Consider the following 17789-nt stretch of genomic DNA (forward strand, 5'->3'; position numbering starts at 1 on the left):
TCTCTCTCTCTCTCTCTCTCTCGCTCTCTCTCGCTCTCTCCCTCTCGCCCAGGTGTTCGCGCCGTCTGTTAAGTTACTCAGAAGTGCTAGAAGTGGAGCCGAACGCTTTTGGCGGGTTTAGTCCGCACAGCTTGCAGATCTCGCTGTGGCTGTGGAGGCGGTGGCTATTCGACAGCAGTCCAGCACACGCGGGCAGCCACGTGACGCTGCGGATGCCGACGGCCATCTAGTCCATGCGTGGGGTAACGGGCAGGACGGGTTGGTCCTTCAGTGTAAGATTGATGCCTAAACCAGGTGACATATGGGGCAACGTTTTTGCCCACCTGGTCTCCATTGGCACAATATCACTCTGCCCTTACCAAATGGCCAGGCCTGTTCTCTATCTCAGCAGACAGGTGGCCAACCTGCCCCGAAAAATTAATTTCACGTTTACAGTTAGTGTTTGTCAACACCCGCTCTAGACTGAGCACACAACGGGGCTACGTACCATATGGTGTCCTGTGTAAACCGATTCATCAACAATTAAATAAAACGATCATCGATAAAAATGAATTATTATACAATTACTTGTTGAAAAAAAAAAAAATCACGATTAAGTGACTTAGAGCTATATTTCTAATATCTTAATTTATTACAAGCCACTGCATCTGGTCCGCTTGCATATGACAGAGAGCATGAATACATATACAACAAAACAAAACATGCAGAATATGCACGAATTTGACTCTCCGCGCCGCGCTGACAGGCACACGTGCGCGTATTTTTAAAAAATGCAAAATGAAAGAGTTCTGGTATCTTTGACGTCCTGCTCGTCTGCCTACGCAGAGACGCAGACGCCGTCCAGGATACGGCCCGTCCAACGGCCGGCGCTGCAACGAGAGTGGATCTTTAATTTCGAGTAGTCAAATGACAAAGTCACCTCTTCCCTCCTGCTCGCCCCTCCCCACAGACACACTCATTTGTCCCATTGATGGGAAAAAGTGTTCCAATTAAAATGTCACATTTCACATGGATTTAATTTGGGATGTGGACGGCTACAGCCAAGGTGGCTGAAGTCGGACCATTAGTGCATTAACAGTGTTGTTCTGAAGGTCTGTATGAAAGTGTACCACCACCATCACAACAAAGCATTTTAGCTACAACAAAACAACAACCAGAACAACAACAAAAACAGCTCATACTTATTTAATCACATCAAATGCTTAAAAACAGCACACAGCATGTAAAACTGATCCTAAAGTCGTTTACATTGGCAGAGTACGAGGCTTATATTTCAATAGACTCCCTTTCTGAAAGCTCTCCAAAGCGATGGGTTACCAATGGCAATGGGTTACTGATCACATTATCTGCTGCAGGGTCAGCCTCCCTCTGCATGTCCCTGTGGCCTTGTACTCCACTCTGTGCCTGTGTCCAATCAGCAGCAACACACACACACACACAGACACAAACACGCGCATACGTGCAAATACACACTTAAACACGCATGCATTCACACATCACACGCCGTCTGCCAGACCCGGGCAGGGTCAGCCTAAATTAAAACCTTCTGATGGCACCGCCGGCCGACACGAGAGAGCTCGCCACCCCGCGCGGCTATTATGCAACCGTCGACATCTGCTCCTTCTCCCCGTGCTTTATGTTTGGCCCCGGCGCTACCACGACACCCTGCGAAGGGCCCTGGGAAGCTGCTCCCCAGCCAGCACCCGCCGGAGACGCCGGGACGGAGGACTCGCGCCGGACTCCTGGGAGCAGGAGAGAAGCTCCAGCCACTCCTCAAACACTCGGCTGCGTCCCGCCAAGAACAATAGGTGTGTCCCCGGCACTTTCCGAAAGAAGAGGGAAAGTTAACTTGGCGCTATATGAAAATAGATTTATTTCTTTGTGACCTCCATTCTTTCCGATCTAGGAGAACGCTTTGCAAATATATGCAGACAAATGTTCCCCCTCTCTTCAGGGAGCATTCTCTGGGAATACCGGTATGTTCCTTACCTCGCATTATACTTCCAGCTTTATCTATTGTTTGTGTCTGGCAAGGTGCTCCACTGTATCAGATGGGCGGTTATATCAAATTCACCTTAATAACCTCCGCCCTACTTTTGCGGGGGGGGGGGGGGGGAGGATGAGCGAGGGGGAGCAGGAGACAGTCGCAAGACGAGGAGAAGTTAGACAGCGAGAGAGGAGACACTTCCAAGGACACGGTGGACTTCCTAACGCAGTCTCCAGAAAGAGGGATGTTGGTCGGTAGTGTCAGAACTCCCAAGCAGACACAGAGGACCTGGGTGACACAGGTGAAAATGAAGAAGGTCAAAGGTCAAGAGCGCCTCCACGTGCGGCTCACTGGGTGGGTGGGTGGACACTATGCATCAAACACAGTGGATGAGGGAGGAAATGCAATTTAGCACGACTACGTTTGACTTTTACTTTTTTTTTTGCTGTCACAGCTAACTGTGGTAAGGAGAAACAAACTAAGAGGCAAACCAAAAACCAAAACCTTTCCCAGGCACCTGTGCCAGAACAGCGACTGTGCTCCACCGCAGAGGACTTTATCAAGAACCCCCTGTGTATGTGCAGAAGTCGACAATAATAACAACTAAAACATTTGGGAGTATTTTTGCAGTATGTACATAATACAATGCACTACATACTACTTATCAAGGTTTAAATAACCTCGCTGGAAAACTGTAGATTTTATTTTATTTTGTTTGGCTTGGTGTGTATGTATGTTATCGGTACCATAGATTTCAACAAGCCTAAGCCATACTGTATACGCATTAGGCAGTCACACATGGGCATTTTCAGAATTAGGCTGCATAACCAGCACAGTTAGAGTACACTCCACAAACATGCCTTTAAGCTGCACACAGACACACACGCACACACACACAAACACTCAACACAGAGCGTAAGACAAAATATAGCTATTGGAGAGAATTGAATCCTAGTGATTAACAGCTTTTTATGTTTTATCTGTCCACAGGAATCTTATCTCTTTCACTATCGTTAAAAAACTACAAATAAAAAGATTGTGGTTGTAAACAACATGCAACACTTTCTAAACATATTTAACCAACGTACAATGTCAGTTTCACTGGATTATGCCATGAAAATGTCAGGAAGAATCAAAACAAAGAAAAGCGAGTCATTCTTACAGATTTGCACCCATTATGAGCAAATTCCCTCCTGCCACCATCAACAAAAAGAGAGAGAAAATACAGATGGAAAGACCATAACGTACACTCCATCACACACAGACCACGAGCCCAGGAGGACGTGCATTCATCCTTCTCTGTTCAAACCACGCATCAGTAGACATCAGTCAACCCGCGTACGCGGCACATGAGAGGCAGCAGAATCTGCACCGACAGATTAAATGTAGATCTGTTTCATTCGAACGGCGTGCGAGCCGTGCGGAGCTGGGAGATGTGACGTTTCTTTGCAGGTGGGAGGGAGCAGACTGGTGCCCTGGTGCCAGCATGTCCAGTGACACACACGACAGGGGTCTCGGCATCCCCCCATCCCACAAACGGTTCAATCAGCCTGACGTATGGCATTTAATTTGCTACAACTGTCTCCTCGCCTGCTGCCATCTAGATTTAGCAGCAGGAGAAATACTGTGTGGTTGTTACAATGCGTTCTGCATATGCCTCACAATCGCCATCAAACAAGCTACTCAGGGCCTTTATTGGTAAACCATCAACTTTTAGTTCAAAGTGAAACAAATGCCAGCCGCCGGGGCCCCTTTGGCAGGGCGGAGCGTGGGCATCTCAGCAAAGCCGGCCGGCTCGACGAAAGCGCAGCCAAGGCTGGAGGGACGTGAGAGACCCTCCTCCATGAAAACAAGCACACTGCTTTTCAAAAGACCCCCGCCATCAGCAACTCTGCATTGGGCCGCACCGGGGGGTGGGGGCCGTCGCAAGCCCCAGAAGGCCGCCGGGAGCTGCCAGCCGGCCTGCATCCCTAGAAGGGCCTGCCGCGCGGCGGCAAGGGGACCCGGCCCCGACGGGCCCTTCTCGCCAGAACCGGGCCGCACGGCTGAGGCCCCCACCAAATCCCAGCCCAACTGTCAATGCTGGCACAGGTCCCCACCCCTTGAAGCACATAATCTGTGCTTGCCTGACTGTTAAGAACCACCGCCATCGCGTGCACAAACACACACACACACACACACCCATACACACACATACACACATGCACTCGTTGTATTGTTTTGCTCTCTGCCATCCTGTCGTCAAATATAAGAGGACAAAAGAAAATTCTCTAATGTTTGGTCCTTGTTCTGTAACAGGGCATGTTCTGTAAACATTGCTCTGACAGTTCCAACTGCACGGTTTGAAGGTGAAACACTGTCAGAAAATGCAGCGTCTGTGCGGGCTTCATACAGCACTCATCCACGTCCACGAATAACAAAGTATAAAGACACGTTCACCTACCATAATCGTTGCCGACATCATTTTGAAAATATCTTACAGTCTCACTCTCAGATAGGCAGAACCAAGTGTTGTCAGAGAGAGCTGTTCCTAAACGCGTAAAGTCGGCTAAACTCCACTGTCCTCACTGCACGTTTTGAATTCACTTGGCTATAAGGAGGGAAGAAAGTTCAACCTTGATAGCCTCCGCAGTCTAGCACTTCCACTACAGAATCAGTTTTCTTCATTACCGTTAGTGATACTGACGGATAGCCCATCTTTGTAGCAACGCCACCGTTTCCCAGTCGCACTACGACTTCCCAGCGACACCGGCAGGGATACCGCGGCGTATCAGCCAAGGTAATGTGCCAAAGCTCTCGGTGTCGGGCATGGCTATGACAGACCAGCAGCGAGGGGTTCGCTCTCCCCCACACGAATCTGTGGGAGTGCGACGAGGACCCCAGTGGACATCTCCCTTTCATCCTTCCTCGATTTCGCTCCATGGCGGCGCGCTAATGCCACGCGAGTCCAGGTGGGACCGTCGCGCATGTCGCTGGGCGAAAAACGCCCGCTCCCGCTATGCTCAACCGTCTCCTTTAATTGGCTAAAACAAAGTAATTTGAGCTGAGTGCAGGGGGTCACAAGGGGCTAAATGACAGGACAGAAGGTCAACACTTCCCTTTTACCCCACCAAGCACCCTCCACCACCAGGCCCAGCATGCACTGGACTTAATATTGAGATCTATTAACCAGCAGCCTTCCACCATCTGCCCTGCATGTGCCAAGCAGCTCGGCGACGCTACCGTACAGGCTGCAGGAGAGACGGCCCTGGCATAAGCCAGGACTTACACGCAATGGATGCCCGCGCAGTTCAAGCACACTTCTGTTTTCCTCATTTCCTTTCACATTTTGTTTAAGGGCTTTTGGCATTAGTATCAGCAAAAATGCACATTCTGTAACCTTACTGGTGAGGCCTTTTTTTTTCCAGCTCTGAGCTGATAGAGAGGGCCTCGCAGTGCACTACACCAAGGTTGTGTGTCTAATCTCCCACAATGGGTGAAAGAGCGGAGGAAAGGCAATTGAGTTGTTTTTGAGGAACATTTCCAACCGAGCTCAGCATGAGGGTCAGAGTGAGCTCGCTGGATCCTTAAGGGAGGTCAAGCTGCTGTGTGGTCCAACTGCGAAGATTACACCGTGGTGAGATAACCGGAGCAACACCCCAGGTGCACGCACAGACGCGCCGCAACCGCGCGCGCCCAGGTCCCAAATGTGCCGCTCTTTTCCACGTTTCACAGGCCTCCAGCCCGCTCGGGCGGTTCAACAAACCGGTTTCGGTATTCGGGGCCAGAAAAGAACAGAAATTAGGAGTGGAAGCAAGTGTGGCTGAGGGGAGCTACTTACAGAACGGCGGACAGAAGACTTCGCTTCTGCCGGGATGAATGCTGCATGCCAGAAAATGTGTTTACACTGGCCGCTCCCAATTTAAACCATATTTAAGCCGTACTAAAACAACATTCTTTAAATACAAAAGGTTACATAAGGATACTGAATGTCCCCTGTTCACTGTAATGGTTTTAGTGGTCTGTATGACTTTACTGCAGGTCAACAGTATGACAGAATTTTGAAGAGGCCAGTATAAGTGCTGTGTGTGTAGTGTAGTGTTTCTCTGTGTACACTCGTACAAATGATCGTGTTTGACTGTGTGGGTTTTCTCCCAGGTACAGCTGATTCTTGAATCAGGAGATGTGCAGTGCTGGAGGCTATGTTGGCACAATGTTCCTGGGAATAAGCTTTTAATGTGTCCCTACATTTGCACTGCGCGGGGGAAACTGCTCACTCACAGTAAGGAGTGCAGCGGTCTGGAAGCTGGGGCCAATGCCTGTAGGCTACTATCAGGTGTTATCTGACCGAGTCAGGACACCGCTATCAGTGTAACCCTGTCCACACATACATCTTACCAATGCTGAAGTGCACACTTTGGCCTTGTAGCCTGACTACTGGTTTTTATATCCATTTGTTTATTGTGTGCAGTGTGGCTGTCTTGTCAAGCTGCTTCTGCGGTCTGAACTTGCAACACACACAAGTGAAGCCCAGTGTAGACGTGGTAAGCTTTATTCCATCAGCAGTATAGGAGCCGTCCACGCTGCACAGGTTGTTAAGAAAGAGGGTGAGCTTCCATTTTCACCATTCTCCTGTCAGTCCTTATTCCTCGCGCTTTTTAAAGTGTTGTGTACCATTTTATATGAGTAAGTCTGACCCAAATGCTTTTGTTTTAAAATGTAGTAGCTTTTTATTATTATTTAAACCAATTATTTTCTTAGCGAGGCCGCTGTATATAGTATATCTGATTATGTGCATCCAAGCTGGAGATATACAAAATTGGTTGACCAGTCCTACACAAAAATGCAACAGACTTTGTCATATATTATATAATCCAATAATTAATTCACAAGCTAGAGATAAGAATATAAAATTATCTCACCTGTAATATCATAATATACTGTTAAAGGCGTGCAAAACAAATGTGAGAGTTGCATCTCCACACCACTCAATGACAAATCTTTCAAAAATAACATAAATGTATATTTCCTTGCTATGACTACTCCACTAACAAGTGCTTAAAATAGCATTGGCTTATTTACTTTCTTTTAACACCACTGAATGAAAGGGCACACAGCACACACACACACACACACACGCACACACACACACACACACACACACACACACACTGTCAATCATTAGTTCTTAGGCCACTAGGAGGCAGGGAGAGAGAGGGGTAAAGAGAGACCATGTTGACACTTCATTGGCTGTGTTAATCTGATCTGTGAGCGATGGTTGGGAGTTTGAAAGACACTTTGTCCAATTAGAACTGTACAGTAAATTTCCACCCGGCCCTGACAGAGATGGAGTAGCTCTCTGAGAAGATGCAGCGGCATCCAGCCAGGTAAGAGAGTAGCCCACAACACCCACAACAGACCTCCTGCTCCAACCAGCGATTAATGACCCTTCCAGGCTCTCATCCCTCTAAATGCACACTGGCAGGATAATGAGCATTTTCTGTGTCTATATATGACAAAGAGTGCCATTTACTTCCATGTATGTATATTAAGAGTGCTCATTTTGGACAAACTGTCACCTCTGCCATGGACCGGTCGATCAGTGTCACACGGGACACTGCTGACGAGACCAACGCTGCAAATGTTCTCAAGCTTATACGAATGACAGACGTGCCCAGTATTTCCGACGTCTCGAAAGTGCCTCTCCGCGGTGCTGCTGCAGTCTGGACTCGAGGTATTAAACTGAACCATATGATCAGGAAAATTCCGGCCACTGCCACTTCCGCACCCCTGCGGAGGGCCATGAAGCCAACCGGGTGAGAGAGACTAAACACAGGCTTCATGCCACACAGCTAAAAACATCTTTAACAAATCCAGTTTTATTTTGAAAACAGACACGAAATGACACTCAATAAAACAGGACTAAGAGAACTCATAAGCAGTTCATAAGCTTCATAAGCAGATGCAATCGTTTGACAGTCAAACTCACTGAGCTGACCCCCAACAAGTTTAGTCAAATTCAAACGAAATTCTAAAAACCCCCATCTAAATTTTATTTTGTTACTTATTTTGCAGAAAATATCCCAAACTAATGAAATTTCCAACTAATTTCACAATCCTTTCAAGCACTCGTGAAGAAATGATTTCATTGTCTAAAACTAGGAGCGCGAACTTCTTTCTTCCTATTTCTGTCTGTCACGTAAAAATAGGGTTTTAATAACCTGACATGGAGTTAATTATTGCATCTCTGCCTCTATATTAGGAAAATAAAATGATAAAACACTGATAGACAGGCCCAACATTAAACTTCGTGTCTGGAGATGACTGGTGTGGCAAACAGAGGAGAGAGCAAGCCCTCCTCTCCATCACCGCCAGTGTGGAACCCTGACAGATGATTAGAGGCCTACATCACTGCCCTGTCGCTTTTACCCTACCCCTATTCATCCACGCACGCCGCCATTAGTGTCCATTAGACAAAAGTGAGATCTCTCCTGTGTGGGGGGAGAGGAGACTGGGAGGAGACTGGGAGCAGACTGGGAGGAGACTGGGGAGCACTGAAGAAGAAGCCTGGCACTTCGGCTCATCCGACGCCATTAATGAGTTGCGCTACCAGTCCATCAGGTGATTTCCACAATTCCAGATGGTGTTATAGAAAAATGTCTGGCATCAGCCAGCAGGTGTGGTTTCTTGTATTACTAGATTACAGCTTTGCATTGACTTTGTGCCAGAGCCTCCAGTATTACGGGTGCATCGCGTAACAAAGCTTGCATTTGCTCTGCTGTTTTCTAGCCGTCAGTGTGAGCAGACTGAGTGCGGCAGGGGAGGGCAGGAATACACTAAATGTTATTTTCTTATTGGTTATCCTGCAAAGGCCGCAAATAATAATCTGACATTTATGGAATGACAAAGGTTGTTCACCTGCAAGCCTCAGACAGGGAAATCGCATTTTGGCACATAAAAAAAAATCTTCTGTCATAGGATGGCGTAGACTCAATCTGCTTTATAGCTTTAGCTCTGTTATACAGTAATGATAGCAGTCGTGCAGGCCAGGACTTTATCTGTTTACTCACAGCAGTAGGCGTTAGCAGTAATTACATAAAATTAACAATGACAATATTTGACTATTTATCATATTTGTTCCAATAAAGTTCAATAAACGGTGTGTTCCGTGTCAGTCCATAAAACAGGAAAATTGACTTTCAACTCACTGAAATGACTATAATAAACTCAATAATGCTTTTTAATGTATTCTCATGCAATGTAGCAAATGGTGGGGACAAGGTCAATGTTGTGCTAACGTTACATGCAAATGCCTTCCAGTGCCTCAGAGTTGTACTGGAGACCATCAAGGACATGCAGTCCTGAAACACAACCCCATCCCCTCGCAAGGAGCGCAAAATATTTAAATTAGAATGGATTCGCGTCCAGGGCGATTCATCACGATTAATACTTATGGGTATTGTTTAACTACCGTGGTGCAATAGTCTAACGTAATTGGTGAAAGCATAAAAGAATGGGCCTCCAATATTAATAATAAGTTTGGCTATAATCATCAAAGGGGAAAAAATGCGTCCGAGGCCCGAAGATTTTAATCAAAGACTGAAAATAGCAGCTGATTGTAATCTGTGGGCAAAAGTCACCTGGGGTGTTTGACGAATTCAGAGAGCCAGGGTGTGAAACTAATTCGATTAAGAGTCAGCTGTACTATACCTAAAGGGAAAGAATCAGAGTCTGTTCATTCATATTACTTATAAGATTATGTCTTATGGCTTGTTAATCAAATATAAGTGTTAATAAAAACCAGCGATGCTAATTGAGGAATGACTCATCTTCGTGATCAGACAAACTTTTATTTGTTCAGGGGAAAGAAATTAATTTCATTAGAGGTGAATCAAGCACCCATTAAATGAAGTTGCTAAAATACATATTAATCCAGGATGAACAATTTAATTACTTATGCAGCTAAACACATGGAAGTGATATTCACTTAATGCATCCGAATCTGAGATGACTGAGAATGAAATTAGATGAGGTCTGAATGTTGCTGTTTTTGATAAAACGTTAATCCAGCCGTGCAAACGACAAACTGGAGGCAGACAAAACGTTATGTACATAAATTATGAACCAGGCACCATGACCAAGACGATATCAAAGCATCTCCACCCAGAAATGACACAAACACACATGCACACAACAAACACACAACAAGAGATACATCAGGCCTCCAGGGACAAAGAAATCACAGAGCCAGGTCCAGGAAATGGCCTAGATTTTCATGTCACTTGTTTTTCCATATTTGCTTTTATGACCATTTTGAACACACCTTGTAAAAAAAAAAAAAAAAAGATTTTACATTTTAAGATGAAAAGCAGACAACATTACACAACCTCTGACCAATGGAAACAATTACTTTCAGGCCAATTCTTGGTGCCACATGGAGCTGCAGATAGAACAGCAAACACTATTCTAAGATCAGATTCTCTTATCTAACCTCTTACATATAACCGCCAGAGAATACAGTACAAACGTGAGCTCAGGTACGTACGTCCAGTTTTTCGAGCGCCACACCCACACGGTACATTAAACCAGCCAGTGGCACACGCCACTTTCGACAGCTTTCGCTTTCTGATTCATCATCAGAAAATGCCCGGTGAACACCTCGGCCTCTGCAGAAACTATTTGTTCTGTCGCTGAGAAAAATAAGGGTGTTTATGAGACTCCTGGGGAGCGCTGTTCAAATACCAGAGTTTTTACACTAGTACCTCTGGCTGTTTTAAAGCAAAACACATGCGCAGGCAGCACACTGTCGGGGAAACGCGAGCCAGTCATCCTGACTGCGGCTTGAGCCACTTGTTGTTCGCCTCCCCTCGGCGAAGTGATCAGGTTTCACTCCGCTGGAAAACGCATGCCCAAAGCTAATCTGAGGTCGTGAGCTGGACGAAGCTGATTTCGCCTTCTTTCTTCTCTCAGCTTGCCACGCGATTGAGCCTTTGGCTCTATAAAAAAAAAAAAAAGCAAACACAAATGTTGGCTTCCATTCGGTATCCCCGCGGTCGGTGTGTCCACTTCACCTTTCCGCGGCTGCAGGGGTCGTTAAGAGTGCAGGGACGGAGTGCCACTGAGTTTTCCTTTAGACCCAATCTCGTCACCCCAAACTCTCCTCTTGAGTCCCCTCAGGTGAGACCTAATTCCTAGCCATGCTCCACAGAGCCCGTGCCTCCAGCTGGGGCACAGCACACGCACAACAGTAAATTTAGACTCCTTTAAAGCGCACCCATAATGCATGCAGAGGACATTCATTCATTACTATTTAAACCGTCTATCTCAGATATTAACTTCTGTAAATGGGACACAGATCTGAGAGGGCCCCTGTCACTGGAGAGTGTACATCAAAACGTGGTGACTGTCACCATCTGAACACTTGTATGCCAGCCCCAGTTGTGTTACTGGTGGCATCCACCCCTAAATAAGCTCCCAACAGGGCACAACTTTCAAATATAGTTCAAAGAGGCTAAACTTTGCCTAATCTGGACATCGTACCATTAATCATATACTGATAAATGATTTTGGAAATGTAACGTGCTTTTCTTACATCTGCTAAACTTCTTCACCCAATTTAGCTGAAATCACAAACCATTTTAAAAGACTTGGCTCCTGTATTGACGCGTGCACATGCACAGCACTGACGCTGAAACTACTTCTCTAGACCCACTTTCCTAAAAAGCCAGAAAACTTTGCACGTGCAATAACATGGTAAATCCCTACTGCACACCACCAGCTTCTGAAAAGATTTCCAAAACTTTGTTGCGGAGACGTTTCTTGCAACAAGTTTAGTAAAGTAATAAAGCAAAAATACAGTGGAAAATATGAGCAATGATAGGCATACATGCAATCTGCCTGTGTGGAAGAGCAGTACTGAAATTTACACTCAGAACTGTTCCTTGCCGACAATTCCTTGCACACGCTGCACAAGACACGAGAGGACACTGTAAGCTCTAAAAAAATAAACAGAGACATCATCGAGTCATGAACTTCAGGATCTGAGGGCTAGCCTAAATCAACTATAGTGCACATACCTAGGGAGGATATGATTTAGAATGAGCACACATACTGCCAAGTGCCCTGTGTCTTTCTTCACATTTGTATTACAGTAAGCATACTGTGCTATGTTGCAACTCATCAATAAAGCACATTATCTATAAAAACAAGTTGCAGACAATCAGCGGATTACTCTTTTAAAATAAGCTTATGCACCATTTTTTGGGTGCAACGAAAACTATGAATGTATGAAGTGCTATTTGATAGGTGCTGTGTGCTATCTGAAGGCCAAAAGGTCCAAGGTTCGAAGTTTTCATCACAAATGATTGTAAAGTCTCAAGTGGACTTTGAAATGTGCTCTAGTAATGATTTTATGTTAAAATGCCAAGGATATACCTGACCTGCTCTGACACACTGACTGTTCCCGACATCAGTGAATTCGTTCCGTGTTTGTCTAATATAGGCCACATGGGTTCTAGTTACTTTCAGATCAATAACACAACATGCTTTAATATCCATTAAGCAGAAAGACTGTACAGAGGAAAGTACCACACCTCAGACTTGCACAGCGCAGGGAGGGAAGGACTCAGTGCTTATGTCAGAGGGCCATCTGCCCTCGCTGTCTCCTGTGCCTCAGCAGAGGCTGAGCACTGATCCTTCTCTAGGATCGTCCTTCCAGGATACGGGCCTCACTGCTGGCTGCTCGCAAGGTCCCGTCCAGCTTTGGGCGCCGCTGATACAAGCTGCCCTTTAACCCCCATCTGAGTCCAGGCCCGTGGATTCTCTAATAACGCATAAGATTAGGACTCGGTTTAGAGAAGCTGGCCTGAAATCACCACAGAAGGGCAAGTTGTAGCCGGAGCGGGCTCAGGCACACAGGGACAACCTAATCCCTGGTATTTGAGAATGTCACCGGCTTTCGAAACGGGGCTGTCAGATAGACCAGAGCGAGCAGTGTGCCAACTCCAGGTTTAGGGAGGCTTTTGTGCAGAAACCTTGTTGAGAGGGCTCCACTCTCTTCTGCCCCATCCGTCTTCTGTCAGTGCTGGGTAAACACGCGTGGCCACTCCTGCCCACAGTGCTCTGAGGGGAACAGCCCTGGCAGAGGTGCTGAGAGGCCAGGGTACACGGCCAGACGGCAGAGCCCAGAACACGTCGGGCTTCTTTCTGTAGAACATCTCTGTCCAGCCAACAAAAACAGCCTCTCTAGCCAGACTACTATGTTAAGAGGTGTCTGGGGGTTTTTTTTATGTGTGCATAGTTACACGATGGCATCTGGCCAGGATTAGGCACAGCCCTGGTTGTAAAAAGGTCGGAACAAATGGATGTTTTTCTTGTGCTATCGAGGCAACTTCGATGGTTTCTAGTAAAATGCAGGCGTTACTGGATAACATCTATTGTGCTAATTACAGGGTTCATATCAGAGGGCCTAGCTTGGCTCTCCTTCTTTCCTGCTGGGGAGAGTCAATCAGCACACCACCAGGTGACAGATTTCACCATGGCACAATAACACCGCGAAAGAGGGAACAAAATATTGTTGCCTGACATGCCAACTAATAAGTAATTATAGGCTAGTCCTTCACAGATGGCGGACCCCACAGTGCCTCTGTACTCCACTTGCAGCAAAAATACCTTTTTTTACTTATACCCACAATGAGGATAACCGCGAGTCAGAACAAGCATCGCCCAAGAAAGCCTGAGAGACTTGACATACACCTGACTGATCGCAGTTCCTCTTCTTGTGTCTTTAGGAGCAAGTGCACACAGATAAGCTGGAACCTTAACGTAGATGTAGACAGATGTAGATCGATTTTGCCCAATATAAGTGTATCCAGTGAAAGCGTGTCTGCTAAACGTCTCTCCATCAAGTCTAGCCTGCATATCCCAGTGCTTAATTTATCTCCATACTAGCTGACAGTATCACTAAAATGCTTTAATATATCTCCCCCTGGGACAGCTGCAGTGGCTACCAAGTCGTGCAAGTCCACCACTGCTACGGCACGACAAAAGCAATAAAGCATTAATAGGCGCCTCAACACGCGCGCAGGAGAACACTAGCCGTCCAGCCTACTACGTGACCATGTGGAGTTCCCATTCATCCATTCCTCACGTTTTGTGGAAGCTAAAACAACTAATGCATTTAAACAGCTCTCCCATGAACGCTGGCAGTAGCACATGGCACAGCTGAGATTCAATCTGAGCCCCAGGTTAGATTTACAGATAGCGCTTTCACACCACTTACCAGCCATTCCTAAAGCACGGGGGGACCTCAGAAAGGTGTACACATGTTATTGAGAATACATTTCAAATCACAGCAACAATCAAAACTACTTATTGGGAAAAGCTGCAGCACATTTAATAATGCATGCAGTAATAATATTGTAGTATTCCCGATGACTCAAAATCAAGCTTTCCTAATTACAACAGTGCTTCTCACATAATGTGGGCTTGACAGAGAAATGACTCAGAGAAATTTCCACTTAGTGGTGGTGAACACACTGACCAATTTCATATGTTCCTATTAAGCCTTCTGACAGTTCATTCCTAGAGATCTCAGGTGTTCCTACAGCGTGCATTTCAACAGTGTCCATGTCAATGTAATGTACTGTCTAATAATCAAATTAGTTTTTTTGGCAGAGAAGTAATTAAAATCACAGTATCATCAGTTCAATATTATAATCTGTCTGAAAGTGAGTGCTGTTGTGTGGAGGCATAAATTAGTGCATTCTCCAGACAAAGAGACACATGTATGCCCCAAACTAGATTTTTTACAACTTAACCTGAAGGAAACTGAAGCAGGATTATAACATGTATTGTCAAACCTTTTTAAAGACTTTAATTTGACCATTATCCTCCATATTTATGCGCAAATTAAATACACCTCTCAAATGTAAATCAGTCAAAATAATTGTCATAATTTTTGCTATACCTTTGCAGCTTAGCTAGTTATAGCCACAATGGACAACGTATAAGCAACCTTCATACCCTTCACACCACCAGGAAAAAGATAACTGGGTAGCACAGCACTACAACTTCAAAGGCTGACTAGAAGGCTCTGGATGGAAGTTGTCAATTTATGCTAATCTAAGGCCTGCCAACTCTACCCATACTGTAACTCAACCTTTTTTCAGAAGACGTACTACTGGGCTCATCTCAGATCTGCGTTGCAGGCAGCTCGCTAACAACATGTGGATCACAGAGAAACTGGGTAAGACCTTTACTGGATTTAAAAGCTATCATTCAAAGTCTTCCCTCCAATTCATCAGACCATTAATATAGATTATTTCCAAACTTCTACCTCTAAACCTGGAGGGTGCTGCAGCACTATAATGATACCTTCTCACAAACGATTTCAGCAGACCCACGAGCTTGCCTCTCTGCACCCTCAGCTATTCTACAAGAGCCTCTGCTGAAATAAGCCTTTAATGCAGCCTGAGTGCAATTTCTCTGGGTTAACAATGAGTCAGATATTCTCAGAGTGCAAGAATCCACTTTGTTTTTTCCACTTACTTATACAACATAAATGTCTATGCAAACAATGATAAAATCTGTTCTCAGATCAGTACCTCTATGTGTAAATAGGTAAATAATAATAATAATAAAAGTATGTGAATTTGCTGCTCAGAGTCCTTTCCTTTTTTTGATTGGATGTTTGTGGATAACCCTAAAGAGTACCAGTAATTGGACTATAATTAGCAAAAGCTTAACATGTTTGAAACGAGAAGCCGCACTGATTGTTCAGCTGTTTACCGGGAGCTCATTTGATAGGCATGCCACAAAAAATTTTTAACTCTTTACTAAAATAATCACATACGGAGATTCAGTTCTGGAGGTAATCATAATACTTTAGGTCTAACCCAGCAGTACACCACAAATATCAAACTCAGTACGAATATTAAAAATCTGTATCAATTTCAAACAAGAACAGGTTAACCCAAATAAGAGGTAAACACCGATTTATTGAAAAGTCTCCGATATAGATTTAGGAAACACTAGTTACAGTATTTATGATCATTAAAGTTACTGTAAACTTGTTTACTTTTTATTAGTTATGTAATTTTTAATCATTTAGCGCTTGTTTTAAAGATCAAAGCAGGTGAGTTTAAAATAAGTGTGATCAATAGCTGCAGGAGCAATCACTCTTTAAAGAAATACACTAAGAGTCATGAAACTGCTAATACTGCGTATGATCAGAGCAGAAAACTGCAATAATGCCAACTACCTCTGCAAACCGATCAGAAGTGTCAAATCTTTGCTTACAGCCTGATCTCAGAAACAATTTATATAAAGATTACAAACTCAAACATGCACAAAGAAATGTAAAGAAAATCGTCATTAAAAAACTACAAACATGACAAATCCCTGCCGTTAACCCTATGCATTCATGACTTTTCATAGACTTTGCGGTGAATATGAATTTTCAACTGTTGAAAATAATGTTTGTTTAGTTGACTAGAATGTTGCAGGCAGGCACAGCAAGTGAAACATGATAACTAAATTAAAATGTGGTAATAATGACATTTAAATTATATTCGCACTATCTGTTACTTTTATTTAATGATAATGTAAGACTGAAATAGTGATATATGAACTATGTCTGTTATGAACATTATCCCTTCATTTTATCTGTCAGTGAACAAGCTCCAGTGAAACATGCGTATATGTGTTAGCCATGTCTGCGTAGGTGCTCGGGTCTGAAACGGCCCTGTTCGGGACCGTGCAGGTGGACGCTTTGTCCGTCCCGGCCGTCTATTCAGCAGGTTACATAACAGGACCGAGGCGTGCCGTCCCGTGCTTTTCCTTTCCACATGCACTTCAGTCCATTGCAGTGCGGGGTGGCGGGTGAATATGGGTCAGCGGGTTAGGAGTGCGTGGTGACCAGACTCCTGCACTTTTGCAATAATAATAATAATAATAAATCAGCCTAAAAAAGTTTATACGGCGGAGGAAAATGCCGTCATATACCTGCTGCCGCTGTGCTATTACATAACCAGGCGGTGCTCGGAAACGACCAGGTTACGAAGCGGCCGCGGAAAGTGCTGAAAGTGCCGGTAACCAGAGACGCTCCGTATCGCCCCTTTGCAGCGCGACGCCGCACTCACAAAACTTCCGGAGCTCGCGCCGCGTTCGGGACGCGTTCAAAGGTTTCCCCTCTCTCTCTCTCTCTCTCTCTCTCTCTCTCTCTCTCTGTCTCTCTCTCTCTCTCTCTCTCTCTCTCTCTCTCGCTCTCTCTTTCTCTCGCTCGCGCGCGCTCTCTCCTGTGTTTACTGCACACACACACACACACACACACACACACACACACGAAAAAAAAAACCTGTTACATAACCAGCTTACAATCACCACATCGGTGTCTAAATACACCCCTCCAGACGTGAACCGTGCACGAACCGAAGGCTTCTGTAACGTGAGGAGTCCGCGCGATCGCAGCAGCCGCTGCTTTATTCCCCGTCGTGGCGTTTTTCGTGCGTCTATTTTCCGCTGAACTTGGCCAAGTTGACCGGAGGCTGTCGCGCGGTGGAGGGGGGGGGGGGGAGTGGCTTACACAGCCCACCGTCCCTACTGTAAAACACAGACATTCCCTAACGAAACCTTCCCCATTAACGATCCGCTGTCCCGCTATTCCCGTCCGTCTCCCAAAACCATAAAACAACCGGGAACGCTGCTGCTCGAGCCGCAGACGAGAGCGGTCGTGTGCGCCGCGCGAGCCGAAGAACGCGTGCACGGACGAGCACGCCGACAACCAGGGTGTCACGCACATGCACGGACGTCTCCTCCAAACGCG

The 17789-nt window shown here is 45.5% G+C and overlaps 1 protein-coding gene across 2 annotated transcripts in view; it reads right to left on the reverse strand.

Annotated features, from left to right (window-relative positions):
• The window catches only part of roraa (RAR-related orphan receptor A, paralog a), a 193516-nt gene that overhangs the window by 174847 nt on the left and 880 nt on the right, over nt 1-17789 (reverse strand). The gene's annotated exons all lie outside the window — the stretch shown is intronic.

Source organism: Electrophorus electricus, chromosome 4, assembly GCF_041902795.1.
Source record: "Electrophorus electricus isolate QZ-2024a chromosome 4, ASM4190279v1, whole genome shotgun sequence".
NCBI classification, from domain to species: Eukaryota; Metazoa; Chordata; class Actinopteri; order Gymnotiformes; family Gymnotidae; genus Electrophorus; species Electrophorus electricus.